The 20300-nt window shown below is 34.6% G+C and overlaps 1 protein-coding gene across 2 annotated transcripts in view; it reads right to left on the bottom strand.

The window, feature by feature from the left end:
* EYS (eyes shut homolog) overlaps window positions 1–20300 on the bottom strand; it is a 2056951-nt gene that overhangs the window by 429192 nt on the left and 1607459 nt on the right. The window lies entirely within an intron of this gene.

Genomic DNA, 20300 nt, shown 5'->3' with positions numbered 1-20300 from the left:
GCAGGAAATCAACATGGCACATGGATACATATGTAACAAACCTGCACATTGTGCACATGTACCCTATAACCTAAAGTATAATAAAAAAAAAATAAAATAAATAAAAAATAAAAATAAAATAAAAAAAAATTTTCAGTTTCAATGATAAAAAAATGGCAATAGTAAGTTTATTACCAATCAATAATTACCTTGAATGTAAATAGGTTAAATTCTCCAATCAAAAGACATAAGTAGTTGAATACGTAAGAAGAAAATAGTCAAATGTATGCTCCCTACTCACTTCAGTTTGAAGGACTGAAAGATGAAATAAATGTCTTTAAGGACTGAGAGAGCAAATTAAGTTTTAAAGACAACATAGACTGAAAGTGCAGAGATGAATAAAAACATTCAATGTAAATGGAAAGTAAGAGAGCGAGGTGTTTATACTTATATCAGACAAAATAGATTTTAAGTCAAAAACTAGAGAGAGACAAAGAAGGTAATTGTATAATGATAAAGGGGTCACTTTATTAAGAGGATATGCCAGTTGTAAATATATAAATAGTAAACATCAGAACACATAAATATATAAAGTAAAAGATCTGAGGGAAGAGACAGACAGTAATATAAAAATAATAGAATAATTTAATACCTCACTTTCAGCATTGGATAGATCATCCCAACAGAAAATCAATAAGGAAAAATCAGAATTGAATTAAAATTTAGATCAACTGTACCTAATAGAGATGTACTGAATATTGCATACAACAGTTGAACAAAACACATCTTCCTCAAGCACATGCAGAACATCCTCCAGCATAGATTGTATTTTAGGCTACAAAGAAAGTCTTAACAAACTTAAGAAGTGTATTTTTTGATCACAGTGTTATAAAACTGGAAATCAATTACAGAGGGAAAACTAGAAAATTCACAAATATGTGGCAGATCTAAAATATAACTTTGTACCTCAAGGAACTAGAAAGAGAGGAACAACCCCCCCCCCCACCCCCATCCAAATTAGTAGAAGGAAATAACAAAGACCAGAGCAGAAATGAAGAAAATAGAAACTAGATGAACAATAAAAATATCAATGAAACTAAGAGTTGGTTTTTTAAAAATATCAACAAAATTAAGAAAGCTTTAGCTAGACTAATTAAGAAAAAAGAGAATATTCAACTAACTAAAATCAGAAATGAAAAAATACATTACAATACTGTGAGATAAATTAGAAGAACAATTACAGGAGACTATTATAAACAATTATATGCCAACAAATTGGATACCCTAGAAAAATGAAAAAAATCCTAGATACAACCTACCAAGAATGAATAGTAAAAAAAAAAATTCTTACTCAACATAGTACTAGAGGTCCTAGCCAGAGCAATTGCACAAGAGAAAAAAATAACGGGTATAAAAATTGGAAAGAAGGAAGTCAGATTGTCCCTGTTTGCAGATAACATAGTCTTATATATTTAAAAAAAAATCTAAAAACTTCACCAAAACCTCTTAGAACTGACAATGATAAATGCAGTAAAGTCTTGGGATACACAATCAACATACAAAAATAAGTAGCATTTCTCTATACTGATAATGAATTAGCTGAAAACATTTCAAGAAAGCAATTCCATTTACAATAGCTATAAAAATACCTAAGACCAAATTTAAGCAAGAAAGTGAAAGATCTCTGCAATGAAAACTATAAAACACTGATGAAAAAAATGAAAGGGGACACAAAGAAATGGAAGGCTATCCCATGTTCATGGATTAGAAGAATAAATATTATTAAAATGACTGCATTTCCCAAGGTGACCTACAGATTACATGCAATCTCTATCAAAATACAAATGACATTCTTCACAGAAATAGATAAAACTATGATAAAAATTTGTATAAAGCCACAAGCCATCTTGAATAGCGAAATTCTGTGCTTAAAACAAAGCTGGAGGCATCACATGATTTGATCTCAAAATATACTACAGAGCTATGGTAACCAAAACAGCACACATCAACATAAAAAAAAGACACATAGAAATAAATCCATGTGTTTACAGCCAGCTGATTTTTGACAGCAGCTCCAAGAATATAAATTGGGGAAAGGACAGTCTCTTCAACAAATGGTGCTGGGAAAACTAGGTATCCATGTCCAGAAAAATGAAACTAGATCCCTATCTCTCACCATATATAAAATTGAACTCAAATTGGATGAAATAATTATATGTAAGACCCAAAGCTATTAAACTACTATAAAAATAAGTGAAACACTTCAGAATATTGGTTTGGGCAAAGATTTTAATGGAGAATACCTCAAAAGCACAGGCAACAAAAGCAAAAATAGACAAATAGGATTATATCAAACTAAAAAGTGCCTGTGTGACAAAGGAACAATCAACAGAATGAAGAGACAACCTGTAGAAGGAGACAAAATATTCCCAAGTTATTTATCTGCCAAGGAGGAATTATCCAGAATATACAAGAAACTCAAAAAAACTCAACAGCAAACAAAAAGAAAAACAGATAATAATCTAATTTTAAAATGGGCAAATGATTTGAATAGACGTTTCTGAAAAGACATTGGAATAGCCAACAGGTATATGAAAAAATGCTCAACATCACTAATCAGGGAAATGCAAATTAAAACCACAATGAGATATCATTTTTCCCCAGTTAGAACAACTATTAACAAAAAGATAAAAAATAAATACTGGTAATTATATCATGTGCATTCTGTAAATTAAATTTTGTTTCTTAATTTGAGTGATAGAGTTCACTTTTATGTTACTGAACTGGTTTCCATAATCATTTGATTCATATCTTCAGATACAGTAGAAATGTGAAACTGTTCAGTGATGGGTTTCTCTTTTATATAATGCCAAATCTAATGTAAAGACTGTTTTCACCGAAATAACCATTTTATTGAGTATTTTTACATAATATTAAAATAATTAGTTTAACCAGAAAACTTTATCAACACATTTGAAATATTTTTGACTTACGATAGATATACCACTTGATTGAATTTCATGCAACTTCCTAATGGCCGCTTTGATACAGCATAAGTATAATCACTAAAAGTTACCTACAAAAATGCTATCGAGACTATATTCCACTTGCTAGAAGATATTAATAGAAGGATATTTAGATAATACAATAAGTTAACATTTGACTTCATTTGTCAAACAAATATTTAAACCTGTTAAATTTGTGAGTAATGTTTTATTAATTCAGTTGTGTTTAATAAACATTTAGTGAGTTCATACCCATTTCCAGTAATGGGTAATTTAAAAAAAATACTTTCTCTGAAGACATTATGTAGCAAAACTTAATATGGCTAAGGATATAGACAGGGATTTTTATTCAACTTTTTTATTTGTAAGAGAAAAGATTGCACAGAGGTGAAATTGATTATAAAGAGCATTTCACGTAGAGGGCACAGACGCAAATCACAGAGGTGTGTGAAGACGCACAGGACAGCTATCGTGGAGAGATTAAAGTGCACCTTATTTTCCATGGCATTTTCTTAGCCCTACTTTTTGGATCCTTAAAAAATCAGTTCTTTTTCCATGAGTAACTTTTTTATGTTTAAATTTACTTTGAACTTAGTTTCCAAAAAAATTACACAATATTAAAAAAGAAACTTAGTGTTTTAACATTACATTTGGACCTAAACAAATTTACCATATTATTGTGTTTTTTAAATCACTTTAGAAAAACTTATATCTTTTGGCCGGGCATTGTGGCTCACACCTGTAATCCCAGCACTTTGGGAGGCCAAGGCGGGTGGCTCACGAGGTCAGGAGATCGAGACCATCCTGGCTAGCACGGTGAAACCCTGTCTCTACTAAAAAAAATACAAGTTTTTTTTTTTTTTTTAGTGGCGGGCACCTGTAGTCCCAGCTACTCAGGAGGCTGAGGCTAGAGAATGGTCTGAACCTGGGAGGCGGAGCTTGCAGTGAGCCTAGATCGCACCACTGCACTCCAGCCTGGGCGACAGAGTGAGACTCTGTCTCCAAAAAAAAAAAAAAAAGAAGAAGAAAAAAGAAAAACTTATATGTTTTTAGATGACAAAGCAAATGACAACCAAAACAATGAAAATACAAATCTTGCTAATGATGGCCTATTCAAACTACTTTCTGAGGTCTTCCTCTAGTTACATTTTAATGAAATCAAATAGAGAAGAAAAAGGTAACAGATCAAAATTCTTTAGATTTGAGATATGAATGTCATTGAATTATGGCTTCCTGATAGGTTTCTTTAAGCCCTTGAATATAAATTAATACTTATTTTCAAACCTAGAGATAGATTGGGAGTCAGGAGGATATCTAACAATGCTACCAAAGTCCAATTATGGGATGGTGCTTATAGGAACATACTCTTACAGCTAGTTTTTAATTATTATTATATTTAGGTATATAAGTCTGTGAGTACATTAGTTTTCTGTTGCTGCATAACAAATTACCATAGACTTAGTGACTTAAAATAACACAAATGTATTCTTTCACAGTTTCCATTATCTAGGCCCATTATCTAGGTTTCACTGGGATGAAATCAAGGTGTGGGTTGGAGACTCACAATCAACTTCCAAGCTCACTGATTACTGGCAAATTCATTTCCTTGCATCTGTAGGACAGAAGTCTTTGTTTATTTGCTTGTTTGTTTTATGTTTTGATGACTGTCAGCTAGGGACCGCTCTCAGTTCCTAGAGGTCACCTGCAGTTCTTTGCCATGTGCCCCCCTCCCCCATAGAGAATTTAAAACATCGATGGCTGTTTGCTCTCCTTCCGGCCAGCAGGAATGCATCTCTCCACCTTCTCCCTCCAGTCAGCTATGACCCAGTCTGATGAAAATTAGCATAATCCTGCGGGTGAGCAGGCCATGATCTTTTGCCACATAACCTAATTAAGGAATAACCATCTTACTATATTCATAGGTTAACCCACGTTCAAAGGGAGATAATTATGTGGAACAGGAGTTCCAGGGAGCAGAAATTTGTAGAAGTATTTCAGGATTCTGCTGACCACAGTGATGTACATATTATTTCCATTTTACAGATTAGAAGATTAGCACTTAGAAAGGTTTAGTAATTGATTTGCCTGGATTGATATGGCTAATACGTGGCGGAGCTAACAGCTGTCTAATTTAAAAGCTAGGACTCATAACCATTATGTTTAACATCAGCTTGTGGCCTAATGGTATAGAAATTAAATTACCCTTAATATAATTAATCCACTTTCTTCGTTTCCATTCACTTGTCTATACAGAAGACTTAAATTTATCTCTCTAATCTTGAGGACTTGCTTGAGCTATAGTCTCCTATCTCTTAAAATCTTCTGCAATTTTCTAATTTTATGACCTAGCTCAAATTTGACTCATCTAAAACCAATTTCAAGAAATTACCCTTCTTAAAGTCCCAATTTCTATTAGGTGCGACACCATTTTTCTTGCCTGAATTGCCATCTTTATGCCTTTTTCTACTTTGCAGCATTATGGACTAGTAAAGGGCTGATATCCCAGTACCCATCATGGAGCTTATCTATAGACAGGGCTTAGTCAATACACCTGTTTTTGTTTGGTACTCACGGCTACTCAGTAACCAATGCTTTTGTTTTTTAATTTGAAATATTAAGAACATTTCCATCTGTTTTACTACTATTTGCATTATATTTAGTAATGATAATGTATGATTTGCCCTTATTTTTGGGTAAGCACCTTTTTTTAGTCATTTAATAAATATATTAGCTGTTTTCCAAATGCAGCAAATATGCACGGTTTAACCTTGCTTGAAGTAGCACTTCAAGTGCATTTAATTTACCTACAGATTTAGGATCTAATGATGAAAAATTAGTAAATAAAAATGAAATGTAGAATTGTTGCCACCAAACTGAGTTTGGAAAATACATTTTAAGTATTAAATTGCTATTAAATATATAAGAACCACTTTCATAGCATAGCATGAATTCTTCCCTGGAAGAATACTATCTTTTTACTGCTTGTGGATGTGAGTCAGTAAAGTAACTCATTAGATATGCTTTCTAGCTCCAGATTTCTGAGGAAATATACCCACAAAGATTTTTCGAAGGTTACTATTCACTGATGTGAATAAATATACCTAATATGAATAAACATTTTATGGTATTAAGAAAGAGTACTGCGGAGTGGTTAAGGCTATGGAGCCTGGAGCCAGACTGCCTGAGTTTTTATCCCCTTGTCTCCATTTACTAGTTGTGTGACTTTGATAAGATGCTTCACCAATCTGAGTCTTGATTTTCTTATTTCTAACAAGGAATATTAACAGCATTTATCTCATTAATGTGTTAAAAGAATGAAATAATATTTTAAAGAATTTGGGAACTTGTACCTTATAACTGCTAAACAAACAAATAAATTAGCAGAATATTTAAGATACTGTAAAGATTAATTCTTCCTAGACTATGCAAATATAGTTGTACTGTTGGGGTCTTTAAAAATATTTCTTTAAAACGTTAGATTTATGATGCAAAAAGTAATTTAGAAATCGTTAATAATAAATTACCTAGGATAAATAACTAATGCTTACAAAGCATTTTTTAAATAGAGAAAACAAGGCCTCATACAGTTACTAATACAGTTACTAATATTATATTAAAAATACTATGTTATCTCTTATATTATTAATTTTCCCATATGAGGTCAAATTTTCATCTGGGAGCAAATTTTAAGAATCCGTTTCTTAAATTGATTCTTTTAGTTGACATATTTTTGAAGAATTTTGGCTAGGTAGTTTAATTTCTCTAAACAAGCATGGGTAAATGAACACTAGAAAATAAAAGCAAATCTATTTGTGCATAAGAAAGTCTGCAGCACAAGAGGTGAGACATAGCCTTGATCTGCACCTTTTAGCAACCTTGGTTTGGGAGAAAGACAGCTTTATCGTTCCTAACTGCCAGCTCTGTACTTGGTATAAGCTGGATATTTTTCAGATTAAATCAAAAGGCAAAAATTGGGTCATAAATTCTATGGAGTTCTGTTCTGGGAAATATACTGGGAAACAGAGTGAGATGGCAACCAGAAATGTCCCCTTTAGGGCCTGGCAAAAACAAACAATGAGATATAAATACAAAATTAAAATTGATACAATTACATTACAGAGTTATTTTAGTCTGAAGATCCCCATTCAAAGATTGTGCCTTTGGTTTAAAAGTTACCAGCAGCAAAGTTTCTTTGCAGAGTTCTCATTTCCAGGCTCCAGTGAAAATTCTTTCCTTGGGCTCAGTACATCCATAAGGGATTTGTCAGAGCTTTCTAATTTTACAACTATTAGATAAAATGATAAGGCAGCTGGGTCACTGGAAGGCGAAGCATCCAAACCAGGATTTTGCTGGCTTAAAGAAAATAAAAATGATGTATAAAATAGCAAGCCCCACGGAACAATATAAAGAAAAGTCAGGGAAAAGTGTACTGCTATAAAAGATGTTTAAAGCAAGGATTCTTGTAGTGTCTTATTTTCAGTTGAAAGCTGTAGCCAGGAGCAAAGATTCACTTTGTTTTGGCAAGTTAGAAATATCTCACTGGTTTTTATTTTTACTCAAAATAAGTACAAGAAACATACTGATAATGTGAGATTCTTCTTACTCTCCGGTCCGCATTCTGGCCTTTTCTTTATGCTTGGATACTCCTACTCTCATCTACTTTATCTTCTCTCTAGGGGAAAGTTTTGGAAAGCTGGCTAGAAACAAATGAAAAGTAAGTTTTCCCTGAGAAGTGTTAAATACATTGTTCTAAGCATCCAGTGTAACATATGGATCTGACCTCTGTGGGATGTGAACCAAATATTTGTTGACTGAGTGATCATTTCTACAGGCCGGAATTTTAACACAACATTTGATATTGGAGTTACTGCAGTTCAGTGGAAGACAAATGTTTATGCCATATATAATTTTGAAAATATTCTAGGCTCGCCCTAGACCATGATTGATGAATTATTTTGGCAGCTTGTTGTAGAGCATGGCCAAAAATTTTCTTGTGTTAGGTGTTTCTAGAAGCTGCATCAATGAAGCAAATTTCTTGATTACTGGTATGTTGAAAGAACCCTAATCATTGTATCATATAAATAAAACTCGTCAAATAAACAATCAAATTCAAGTCAGCATGACATTATCAAAAAGGGAGTTGAGAGAAGTGAAGGCAGAGGAAATGAGAGAAGAAGATGTGCAAAGAGCGATAGAGCTGATTTAACCTCAGTCCTGAGTGCTATTTGGGTTTGTGACCTAGTGGATGAAAGTAACTTTGTCACTGAAGGATGAGATAGTCCCGTATAAAAATTCCTTTCTTCCAGAAAGTGACTAATGTCAACCCCATTGAACAAAGACAAAAGTTCTGATCAAAATTTAAATATAGTTTGGAATATATTTCTGTGGCCACTCTGCACAAGCAGGATAGATCCTGACTCTCCATTTTTTTTTCTGATGGTGTCAAACACACACACACACACTTTCTCTCTCTCTCTCTCTCTCTCTGTCTCTCTCTCTCGGAGTAATGACAGGTTTATTATCCATATAACCAGGCTTTCTGGGGATAACAAGGCAGGCCTTTCAAGTGGGTCCAAAACATCTTGAGAGTGCAGGGAAAAGAGAATGGCTTGGCTTTTCTGGTGGTTAGTGGATGGAGTTAGACTGACGGTTCCCATGCATGGGTCAGCCTTACATGGTCTGAATTATGCTCCGTTGTAAAACAAAGGAGCATTTTTTTTTTTTTTTTTTTTTTTAACCAGGCTTTCTTACCAGCTTGCCCAGTTGTAAGGCATGAAAGGAAATGGAAGGAGTGAAGTTTAAAAGTTGTCAACTGTCGGCCGGGCACGGTGGCTCACGTCTGTAATCCTAGCACTTTGGGAGGCGGAGGCAGGCGGATCACGAGGTCAGGAGATCAAGACCATCCCGGCTAACACGGTGAAACCCTGTCTCTACTAAAAAATACAAAAAATTAGCCGGGCGTGGTGGCGGGCGCCTGTAGTCCCAGCTACTCGGAGAGGCTGAGGCAGGAGAATGGCATGAACCCGGGAGGCGGAGCTTGCAGTGAGCCGAGATTGCGCCACTGCACTCCACCCTGGGCGACAGAGCGAGACTCCGTCTAAAAAAAAAGAATTGTATCAGCCAATTGGTGTATGACATTTGATTTTTTTTTTTTAATTATATTTAATTTTAGGTACATGTGACAAGATGTGCCATGTTGCACAACAGGTGCTGGAGAGGATGTGGAGAAATAGGAACACTTTTACACTGTTGGTGGGACTGTAAACTAGTTGCTGGTGGGATTGTAAACTAGTTGGTGGGACTGTAAACTAGTTCAACCACTGTGGAAGACAGTGTGGCGATTCCTCAAGGATCTAGAACTAGAAATACCATTTGACCCAGCGATCCCATTACTGGATATATACCCAAAGGATTATAAATCATGCTGCTATAAAGGCACATGCACACGTATGTTTATTGCGGCACTATTCACAATAGCAAAGACTTGGAACCAACCCAAATGTCCATCAATGACAGGCTGGATTAAGAAAATGTGGCACGTATACACCGTGGAATACTATACACTATTCTCTTCTACATCAGTTTTCCTCTCAAGTCTCCTCAAGATTTGTGCACTTCCTATGACTCTAGCATATTGCAGTAACTCCAATATCAAATGTTGTGTTAAAATTCCGGCCTGTAGAAATGATCACTCAGATATCTTACTAATTTGTTGGCATTTTAAGGTGCTTCCACCAAAACATCATGTTCTGCACATCGTTTTTAAATTCTTATTTTCTCTGCCAGGTCCAGCTCCTTTCTTACTGACCAGCTCTATCAGCTTCTTCACACTTCCCCTCCTTAATTGCTTATCATTCAAAGAGTAGTTCAAGTCCCCTCTTCACTGTCTTCCTGCAATCTTTTAGGTCCTCGTCAATGTCTGTATATAGTTTCATTTCTAAGTCCCAGAAACAGCTGATGATAATAATTGCATATTTATATATTTACATATATTTAAATATATATATATACACATATATTTAAATACATATATACACACACATATCTATCTATATGCATATATATATGTATTCAAATATATAGGGCATCTGTTCTATTCCAGGTGCCTAGTCCAATGCCTATTCTAGGCTCTGGTAAGACATAGACTGTGTAGCATGGTTACGGGTTAGAGATGACTGTGATACGCTCAGCTGACCTAGCATAAGAAGGGAACTACTTTCTGGAAGCGTTCTTAAATAAAATGAAACTCTGAAAGGCAAATGTTTATTTGAAATATTTAATCTGTCTTTCACTAGGAACATACAACTTTTAAAACTTTGGTAAACTACATTACTTTATAAATGCAATCTGTAACCTGAATAATATATCATATGTCTTGTTTGTATATAGGTTTCTGAAAGCTTAAATACAGATTCAACATTAGTTACATGGAAGGAAAAAAAAAAATCTCACTAATTTACCTGACCAGTATTGTATGGGTATAATTCCTAGACTAAGTGACTTTTCAAATGGTAGTAACTGCCATACAATAGCTACAATTACTTACAAACATCTAAAAATTATAGGAAGGTAAGCTGCGAAAATTACTTTTCATTGAAAGATACTTTTAACCAAAAGGTTCAGCTTTAGTTGGACCAGATTTTCTCCCTTTTGTTGCTGTCTAGAATATTAATACAAACTAGGTTATTTCTTTTCTCCACAGATTTGTTTATATTGTGTTCAAAATGATTTCTCCATATTTCCATTTATTTTGAGAGGCTAAAATTTATAAAAATTTTCACATTCACTTGTCTTGATGTAAAGTAATTGTTTCTATTGAAAATGTAATTCACAAGCTTTTGAAAATAATGTAAGCTATACTTACGGCTCAAGACATAGAAAAATAGTTTAAAAATCAATAGACTAAAAAACAAATGTATCTGGGGCAACACACCCAAATGAAAAACAAAGAAAAGTATCTCAGGTTATCAGATCCATTGAGTTTTGAAACTGTTTCAAGGAATCTTGACCATCAATGAGAGCACGGAGGTGCTTATTTTCCATATACTTATTATATGGAAAAATAATTAGAAAGTTAAAACTCAGCAAAGAATTGTATCTCAAAAAATGATCTTGATATTTTGAAATAATTTTAACAAGGGATATGAAATATAACACCAGAAATTTAACAAATATATTTAATCATGAAAATTGGCATCTAACATTTTGCCAATGTCATCTACAATCTTGAGTCTCCTACATATGAGATCTATCTACCTAGGTCAAAGGCTATTGAACTTGAGACATCTAAAGAGCTTCATAAAAGACAACTTTCTCCAATATAATAGTAACTTCTGAGGTGTACAGAACTTATTACATTGCTACACGTTTTTACCTGAGCAGTACAATCTTTTATTTTTAGCTCCTTTGGATGTTTCAATTGCATTTCTAAAAATAATATTTTCATTGCACTTGCAATTTTGTGCATCATTGCCCCTAATTGCATCTTTAAAATACATGCTGTGAATATTTAGCCCTAAAGCATACCATGAACTTTCCAAAATGGAGCATGCTTTGATTGCTCTGACTTCTTAATTTTCTCCATGAAATGAATATCCTTCATGTATATACTATGAAATCAACAATGCTAAAGGAAGATACTATCCCTCAGATGGCCTGTTCAGTTCTAATTCTCATAACATACATATTCAACAAAAATGAGGCCATGTTTATCTCTAATCCCTAGGCAATCCCTAAGCAACAGACAGAAATGTAAGGGCTATCAACATTCCAGGATCTTGTGAGCTCTAAACTGCAAGAGAGAAATTTTCTAAGTTCTATAATAGAACTTATTTCAAAGATTTGTTACAAAGGATACATACCCACAATTGATAATCTATATAGCTCATTCAGCAATGTTCCACTTATTTGTTTCAAAGTCAAATAAACAGTGTTTATTCATTCAAAAAGTATTTATTGCATGCCTTCTAAGCAATAATCATTATGCTAAATGCTTACTGCTCACTGTGTATGGAAGGGTCTCATAAGGCACAGTAAACAAGGTAATAAATCAAATGATTATACACTGTGATAAGTGCTATAAAATCAATCGCAGGGCTGAGATCTAGAATAATAGCAGAGTCAGTAAAGTTCTCTCTGAGGGATGACATTTAAATTTGGCAGTGAAGAAATAGAGTGGTAAGGCAAATTATATACAACCCTCTGGTCAAGTCTTGACCACTGCCTGCTTTTCTAAATAAAGTTTTGTTAAAACACAGCCACACCCATCATTCATGTATTGTTTATAGATGTTTTGCACTACAAAGCACAGTTGAGTAGTTGCAACAGAGGTTGTATGACCTATAATTTAGAAAACCTTTGCATCTGTTCCTTCATAGAAAAAGTTTTCACACACTGACTTCCGTAATGGTTGAACTAGTTTACAGTCCCACCAACAGTGTAAAAGTGTTCCTATTTCTCCACATCCTCTCCAGCACCTGTTGTTTCCTGACTTTTTAATGATCGCCATTCTAACTGGTGTCAGATGGTATCTCATTGTGGTTTTGATCTGCATTTCTCTGATGGCCAGTGATGATGAGCATTTTTTCATGTGTTTTTTGGCTGCATAAATGTCTTCTTTTTGAGAAGTGTCTGTTCATATCCTTCGCCCACTTGTTGATGGGGTTGTTTTTTTCTTGTAAATTTGTTTGAGTTCATTGTAGATTCTGGATATTAGCCCTTTGTCAGATGAGTAGGTTGCAAAAATTTTCTCCCATTCTGTAGGTTGCCTGTTCACCCTGATGGTAGTTTCTTTTGCTGTGCAGAAGCTCTTTAGTTTAATGAGATCCCATTTGTCAATTTTGGCTTTTGTTGCCATTGCTTTTGGTGTTTTAGACATGAAGTCCTTGCCCATGCCTATGTCCTGAATGGTATTGCTAGGTTTTCTTCTAGGGTTTTTATGGTTTTAGGTCTAACATGTAAGTCTTTAATCCATCTTGAATTAATTTTTGTATAAGGTGTAAGGAAGGGATCCAGTTTCAGCTTTCTACATATGGCTAGCCAGTTTTCCCAGCACCATTTATTAAATAGGGAATCCTTTCCCCATTTCTTGTTTTTGTCAGGTTTGTCAAAGATCAGATATTTGTAGATATGTGGCATTATTTCTGAGGGCTCTGTTCAGTTCCATTGGTCTATATCTCTGTTTTGGTACCAGTACCATGCTATTTTGGTTACTGTAAACTTGTAGTATAGTTTGAAGTCAGGTAGCGTGATACCTCCAGCTCCTCAGGAATCTAGAACTAGAAATACCATTTGACCCAGCCATCCCATTACTGGGTATATACCCAAAGGATTATAAATCATGCTGCTATAAAGACACATGCACACGTATGTTTATAGCGGCATTATTCACAATAGCAAAGACTTGCAACCAACCTAAATGTCCAACAACGATAGACTGGATTAAGAAAATGTGTCACATATACACCATGGAATACTATGCAGCCATAAAAAAGGATGAGTTCATGTCCTTTGCAGGGACATGGATGAAGCTGGAAACCATCATTCTCAGCAAACTATTGCAAGGACAAAAAACACCGCATGTTCTCACTCACAGGTGAGAATTGAACAATGAGAACACATGGACACAGGAAGGGGAACATCACACACCAGGGCCTGTTGTGGCGTGGGGGGAGGAGGGAGGAATAGCATTAGGAGATATACCTAATGTTAAATGACGAGTTAATGGGTGCAGCACACCAACATGGCACACAGATACATATGTAACAAACCTGCACGTTGTGCGCATGTACTCTAAAACTTAAAGTATATATATAAAAAAAAGTTTTCAGATCCCTACCAGTAGGTGCCTTCCAAACAAAGAGGGGAGAAGGAGCTTTCCATGGAGAAGGCATAATAGGAGCAATGCCACTTAGAGCAAAATACAACAAAACATGGCATATTAGAGAAACTGAAAGAAACCCAGGTAGCAAGAGGTAAGGTGAGAGGAGATTGTGGGAACCAATCAAGCTATGCTGAGCCTTGGAGGCTATGGTGAACAGTGTGATTTTTCTTTTTTTTTTTTTTTTTTTTTTGAGAAGGAATCTCGCTTTGTCACCCAGGCTGGAGTGAAGTGGTATGATCTCACCTCACTGCAACCTCTGCCTCCTGGGTTGAAGGGATTCTCCTGCCTCAGCCTCCTCAGTAGCTAGGATTATAGGCGTGTGCCACCATGCCTGGCTAATTTTTGTATTTTTAGTAGAGACAGAGTTTCACCATGTTGGTAAGGCTGGTCTCGAACTCCTGACCTCGTGATCCGCCCACCTCAGCCTCCCAAAGTGCTGGGATTACAGGCATGAGCCACCGCACCTGGTGTGAATTTTTAATTCTCATGATTACACGAAGCCATTGGAAAGCTTTTAGAGGGGAGTGATGTGGTATGATTTATGTTGTTTAGAGATTTTACAGCTAATCCTCATGGAGTATTTACTATGTGCACAGTTGTAAGTCATTTATATGCGTTGATTTATTTAAAAGTTGATTTATTTATTATGAAGTGTAATTGTAATACATAGTTTACAGAGAAAAGCAATGTTCCTTGCTCAAAATAATGTGATACACTTGCAAATTGTGGAGGCAGGATTGGAATCCAAACAGTTGTCATGTAGAGTCTATACTCTTAACCATTAGGCTGTACAGCCTCACTTTGCCTGTGGTGTACAGCATAGACTATGTGACTTCTGTGTGTGGGGGCAGTGCGGGGAGTACAGTATGTGTGTGTGTGTGTGTTTATAAAAGCAGGAATATGAGTACCTTAGGAACTGTGAAAATAGTAAAAGTGTAGTAAATGGTAGTGACCTGAGCTTTGAGACTGAATATGAAGATGAAAAATGGGTGACTTTCAGTAAAGAAGTAGTCACCTACATTCAGTGCTGACAAGTGGTGAAGTGGGAAGTAGATTGAAAAGCATGGATTCGATTTTCAGCCGGGAGACTCTTGAGAGTTACACTTCAAATAATACTACTTTGCAGAAATCATGCATGGTGCCATAGGCCAACAAGGACAATTGCATTTGACCCTGCAATTCTGTTTTTCCAGAAGAGTAACATGAATATGACTAAACTATGGTGAAGGACTATTTTCTTCCTGAGCCTTCATTTAATTTTTTTCTTTACAATCTACCAAACTGCTAGCCAAAATAATATTCTCTATTTAAAGACTAAAACTTTTCAGGTGATTAATTTTGTTGTATAATGTATTCATTTTTATATTTCATTAATTATAGTTGTCTTTTTCTGAGTAAAATACCTGTCAATGATGTTTTATTGCATAAGACTAAATTATGTTCTTGAAACTAGATGATTTGCTTTCATACACAGATCAAAAAATTCCTTTGTTAGTATTAAAAGTAAGGTATAAAAGGTTATATACACTTTTAAAAATATAAATGGCCTGTCATAGAATATAGTGCATTAAAATAAATAACTTATAATTGAATATAATGAGTTATGAGTTATCTTGGTGAAGGGACAGCAGTTGAATTATCTTATTTAGTAACAACTATCTCCAATAATCTTTGGATTAAAAAGGTCCAAAAATGATTACGGAGACAGTGGTACAATCTTTAGAGATAATTAATTTTAAAAATCAAGAATCTCTTTTCTTGCAAGAGTTTATGTGTGCCATTTCTTCTTTGAAAAGAGACATAGCATAGCTTAACATAATTATTCAACATTATAAATCTGAGTTTAATTATAGGGTGAAAGAAAGTGTCTCTCATGTAAGAAGACAATTACATTTGAGTTATGACAATTAAAAATATCCACAACCCAGGCTTAACCTCTTTATTCCAAATCTAAATATACGGGACTCTTAAAATTATATAAATATTTAAAAATATTCAGTATATTCAATACTATTTGTCTATTTTCTAAAAATGTTTATACTTTGCAATAAAATAAACCAAAGAAACAAATATAATACAAATGAATGTTAATATATTTAATGCTTGAAGATTAATACACTAGTATACAATAGGCAAAAATAAGTAACTATCATAAATTTTTCATATAAAAATCATGCTAAGGTACACATAGATGTGGATTTTCACTATAGTGTATGTACCATTCTGTTTTTATGTTTATATGTAAGTAAAATTGAATGTACTACGTGTTACTTAGTAGATATTACTCTACACAGTTTGATTATATGTTTTACATTTTACTTTTGTATTATTCTAAATCCTATAAATGTTGCATACTATGACAAATGGCAGATAAAATATTATATTAAGTCAGTCTCAAGAAGGAATAATTAGTATTTTTTGTGACAAAAAAAGATAAAAATTTAATTTTGATTTTTTTCCTCATATTAACTTATCCTTACTCTTGTTCACATTTTTTTATTTAAATATTAAAAATGCAATCAAGCTCATACATGGACATTTTTTAAAATGTCAGGTGGTACCAGAAAACTTATAAAAACTAGCCTGAAGAAAGGCAGACATTCCCATATCTCAGGCTTACTAACATTTTCAGCTTTTTCATCTGATATCTCCCTACATATCTGTAGAAATGTTTATTGATTATTTTTGTCACACTAAGGTTGTCATTATCTGTGGGTTTTCTAAGATAGAGGAGAACTTGTCTGTCTTTTGCATTACTTCACACACGCACACACAGAGACAGAGAGAGAGAGAGAGAAATCCATTTGTATTGGTTTAACTATGTCAATAGTGCTCATTGCAAATAGAGAGATCGATTTATATTTATATGCACACATGTTTTAATGATGTTTTAAACTATTTTCTCCATATTTTGTTTTTTTTTTTTTTACCATTATTCAATTATCAGTTCTACTCTACCATTAATTTTTCTGTGCTACCCATACATGTATTCTTTTCCCTAGAACCATTTCTCCTAGAGCTTTCCTTCTCCTGTTTGCACTGCTGATCTCTGGGCCTAACTAAATAGCTCTTATAAGAGGACTTGCCTTCACAAATGGGTTTCCCTATTTTCCTGGATTCCGTATCTTCCTTTTTTTTCTTTCTCTTTCCTGAGGTTTATCTCTAAGTATCCCCTAGAGGATGACTGGGGTGAGAGATGGTTCTTATATACGGATGCTAAGGGAAGCTTCTCTGAAGTGGTGATCTTTGAGCTAAAGCTTGAGCCATGCAAAGATCCAGGAAGAGTGAATAGTTAGATAAAAAGCTCCTAAGGAAGTGTGTGCTGTGGATGTCAGTTATAGCAGGGAGGGTAGAGCCTAGCATCATGGGGAAACTAAAAGTGGTACCTAACAAAGTGTGAGATTTATTGAAGCAGGATTGGAGTCATCTTGGGTTTTCCAGTCCATGATAAGAGTTTTGAAATTTATGTTTACTTCACTAAGAAACTACTGGCCAGTTTTAAGCCAAGGAATGATAAGAGCTATTTTTATAATAATATAGAAATGATGAGGAAGGCCTTTTCAGTGACCTGCATTTCTTCATCTGCAGAATAATAAAGCTGGTGGAATAGATGGAAAAATGATTTAGTATTTCAAATCTCCAGACTAAGGAGGGTAGGTGTTTTTAGCAAAAAAAAAAAAAAAAATTAATAATAGCAAATACTAAAAAGGTTATGAAGTGTGAGGGCTCTAAAACTATGTCTAGTGAAAATATATACCCAGATTAGGGAATACACAAATGATGAAGAAATGAATACAAACGCAGGAAATAATGTCAAAAGTTTTGACGATGGATTAGAGGGCAAAAAATCTAAATTCGAACCTGACAGGGAAGTATAATTAAGAAGATGTGTGGGAATGTTGACATCAAGAATGTTGGTGTGGTGGATGGAAGGGAAGCAAGCAATAGAAAGAAGTTAAAGACAAAAGTAGCAAATATGAGAAAATGGGAACCCAGTGTCTCAATACAATTCAGAGTAAAGATCGAGATTCAGCCTGACTAACGAGGAGCTCTGCATATTGATCTAGAGAGATTTTGAGCAAGGAAGGACAGAGGGAAAAACAGATCTCCATCAGTGAAGGTGTGAGGTTGACAAATGTCTCTTATTCGTTTCACAAATACCTATGAACATCTGTTTTCTGGGCATACGCTAGGTGCTATGGATATAATGATGAGATGCATTTTGTGTTCTCAAAATGTTCACAACTAGTAAGAAAGGCAGAAAGTTAAATAAATTTTTCATTGCAATAGAAGCATCTGCAAGACAATATGCGTAACCAGGAGTAGCCTTTGGAACCGAACCTGTGGTATCTCTGGGATATTCCTCAGTCTTTAGACTAAAGTAAGGAGCTGAGTGAGGGTTTCACAGAGTAGGTGGTGATTTCCTGATTTTCTGGAGAATAAGTGGGTACTTAAATAGTAGGCACAGAAAGATGCAGAGAGGGAATTCTCAACAGAAGTAGTGCTTTTTGACAGAAAAACAAAGTTAGACATTGAAAAGTAAAAATTTCTCAGTATGGGAAGTCCTCAAGAAACTCAGAAAGTGATTATAAACAAAGAATAGATCATGAACTACTATGAACATTATGCTGTAGTGTTTAGGTATTACAAGACAATTGCACATATGATCAAAATTTTATTTAGAAATATTCCCGTGATCAAAACAGAGGGATGGTTTCAGGGGTGAGTGAGAAGGGGTTTAAATAGACACTGTAACACTATGGGGATATTTTAAAATAAATAATTAAACAAAAGTAATGGGAAGGGAGAAAAGTGTTTGGATAATATTTAAACAAGATTAATAGGACTTGGGGTTGCTTGGGTGTAGGTGGAACTGACCTTAAGAAGGAGTACAGGCATACCTCAGACACATTATAGGTTCAATTCCAGACCACTACAATAAGGTGAGTCACACAATTGTTTAAGTTTTCCAGTGTATATAAAAGTTATGTTTACATTATACTGTAGTTTAAGTATGCAATATAATTATAGCTCAAAACAGCATATATGCCTTAATTTGAAAATATTTCACTGCCAAAAAATGCTCATGATCATCTGAGCCTTTAGTGATTATTTTTGCTAGTGGAGGGTCTTGATGTTGATAGCTGCTGGCTGGTCAGTGTGGTAGTTTCTGACGGCTGGGGTGGCTATGGGCATTTCTTAAAATGAGACGCCAATAAAGTTTACCACATTAATTGACTTACAAAAATTCCTCTATAGCATGTGATGCGGTTTGATGGCATTTTACCCACAGGAGAACTTCTTTCAAAATTGCAGACAGTCCTCTCAAACCTTGCCACTGCTTTATCAACTAAGTTTATGTATATTCTACATTCATTGTTGTTATTTCAACAATGTTCCCAGCATCTTCACCAGGAGTAGATTCTTTCTTAAAAAAAAAAAAAACAAAAAACAAACAAACAAACAAAAAAAAACACCTTGTTTTCTCATCCTTAAGGAACAACTTCGTATCCATTAAAGTATCATCATGAGATTATAGCAAGTTAGTCACATCTTCAGACTCCACTTATAATCCCAGTTCTCTTGCTGTTTCCACCACAGCAGAAGTTACTTCCTCCACTGTAGTATTAAATCCCTCAAACTCATCCATGAGGTTTGGAATCAATTTCTTCTAAACTCCTGTTATTATTGATATTTTGACCCCTTCCCATGAATCATAAATATTCTTAATGGCATCTAGAATGTGAATTATTTCCAGAAAATTTTCAATTGACTTTGCCTAGATTCATTAGAGGAATCACTATCTATGGCAGCTATAACCTTACAAAATGTATTTCTTAAACAATAAGACTTGGAAGTTGAAATTACCCCTTAATTCAATGACTGCAGAATGGATGTTGTATTGTCAGGCATAAAACAAAATTAATCAACTTGTAAATCTCCATCAGAGCTCTTGGATGACCAGACACATTGTCATGAGCAGTAATATTTTGACAGGAATCTTTTTTTCTGAGCAGCAGGGTCTCAGTGGGCTTAAAATAGTCATCAAAGCATGTTGTAAACAGATGTGCCATAATCTAGGCTTTGTTGTTCCATTTCTAGAGAACAGACAGAGTAGATTTAACATAACTCTTAAGGGCCCTAGGATTTTTAGAATGATAAATGAGCATTGGCTTCAACTTAAAGTCACCACCTGCAAGACTCCCTAACAAGAAAGTCAGCCTATCTTTTGAAGCTTTGAAGCCAGAAATCAATTTCTTTCTAGCAATGAAATTCCTAGATGGCATCTTCCGGTAGAAGGCTGTTCAATCTACATTGAAAATCTATTGTTTAGTGTAGCGACCTTCATCAATGATCTTAGGTACCTCTTCTGAACAACTTGCTGCAGCTTCTACCTCATCACTTGTTGTTTCATCTTGCACTTCTATGACATG

The sequence above is a fragment of the Hylobates moloch genome, unplaced genomic scaffold (assembly GCF_009828535.3).
Source record: "Hylobates moloch isolate HMO894 unplaced genomic scaffold, HMol_V3 SCAFFOLD_2, whole genome shotgun sequence".
Taxonomy (NCBI): domain Eukaryota; kingdom Metazoa; phylum Chordata; class Mammalia; order Primates; family Hylobatidae; genus Hylobates; species Hylobates moloch.
The sequence above is the reverse complement of the archived record's forward strand: the minus strand, read 5'-3'. Positions and strand labels throughout refer to the sequence as shown.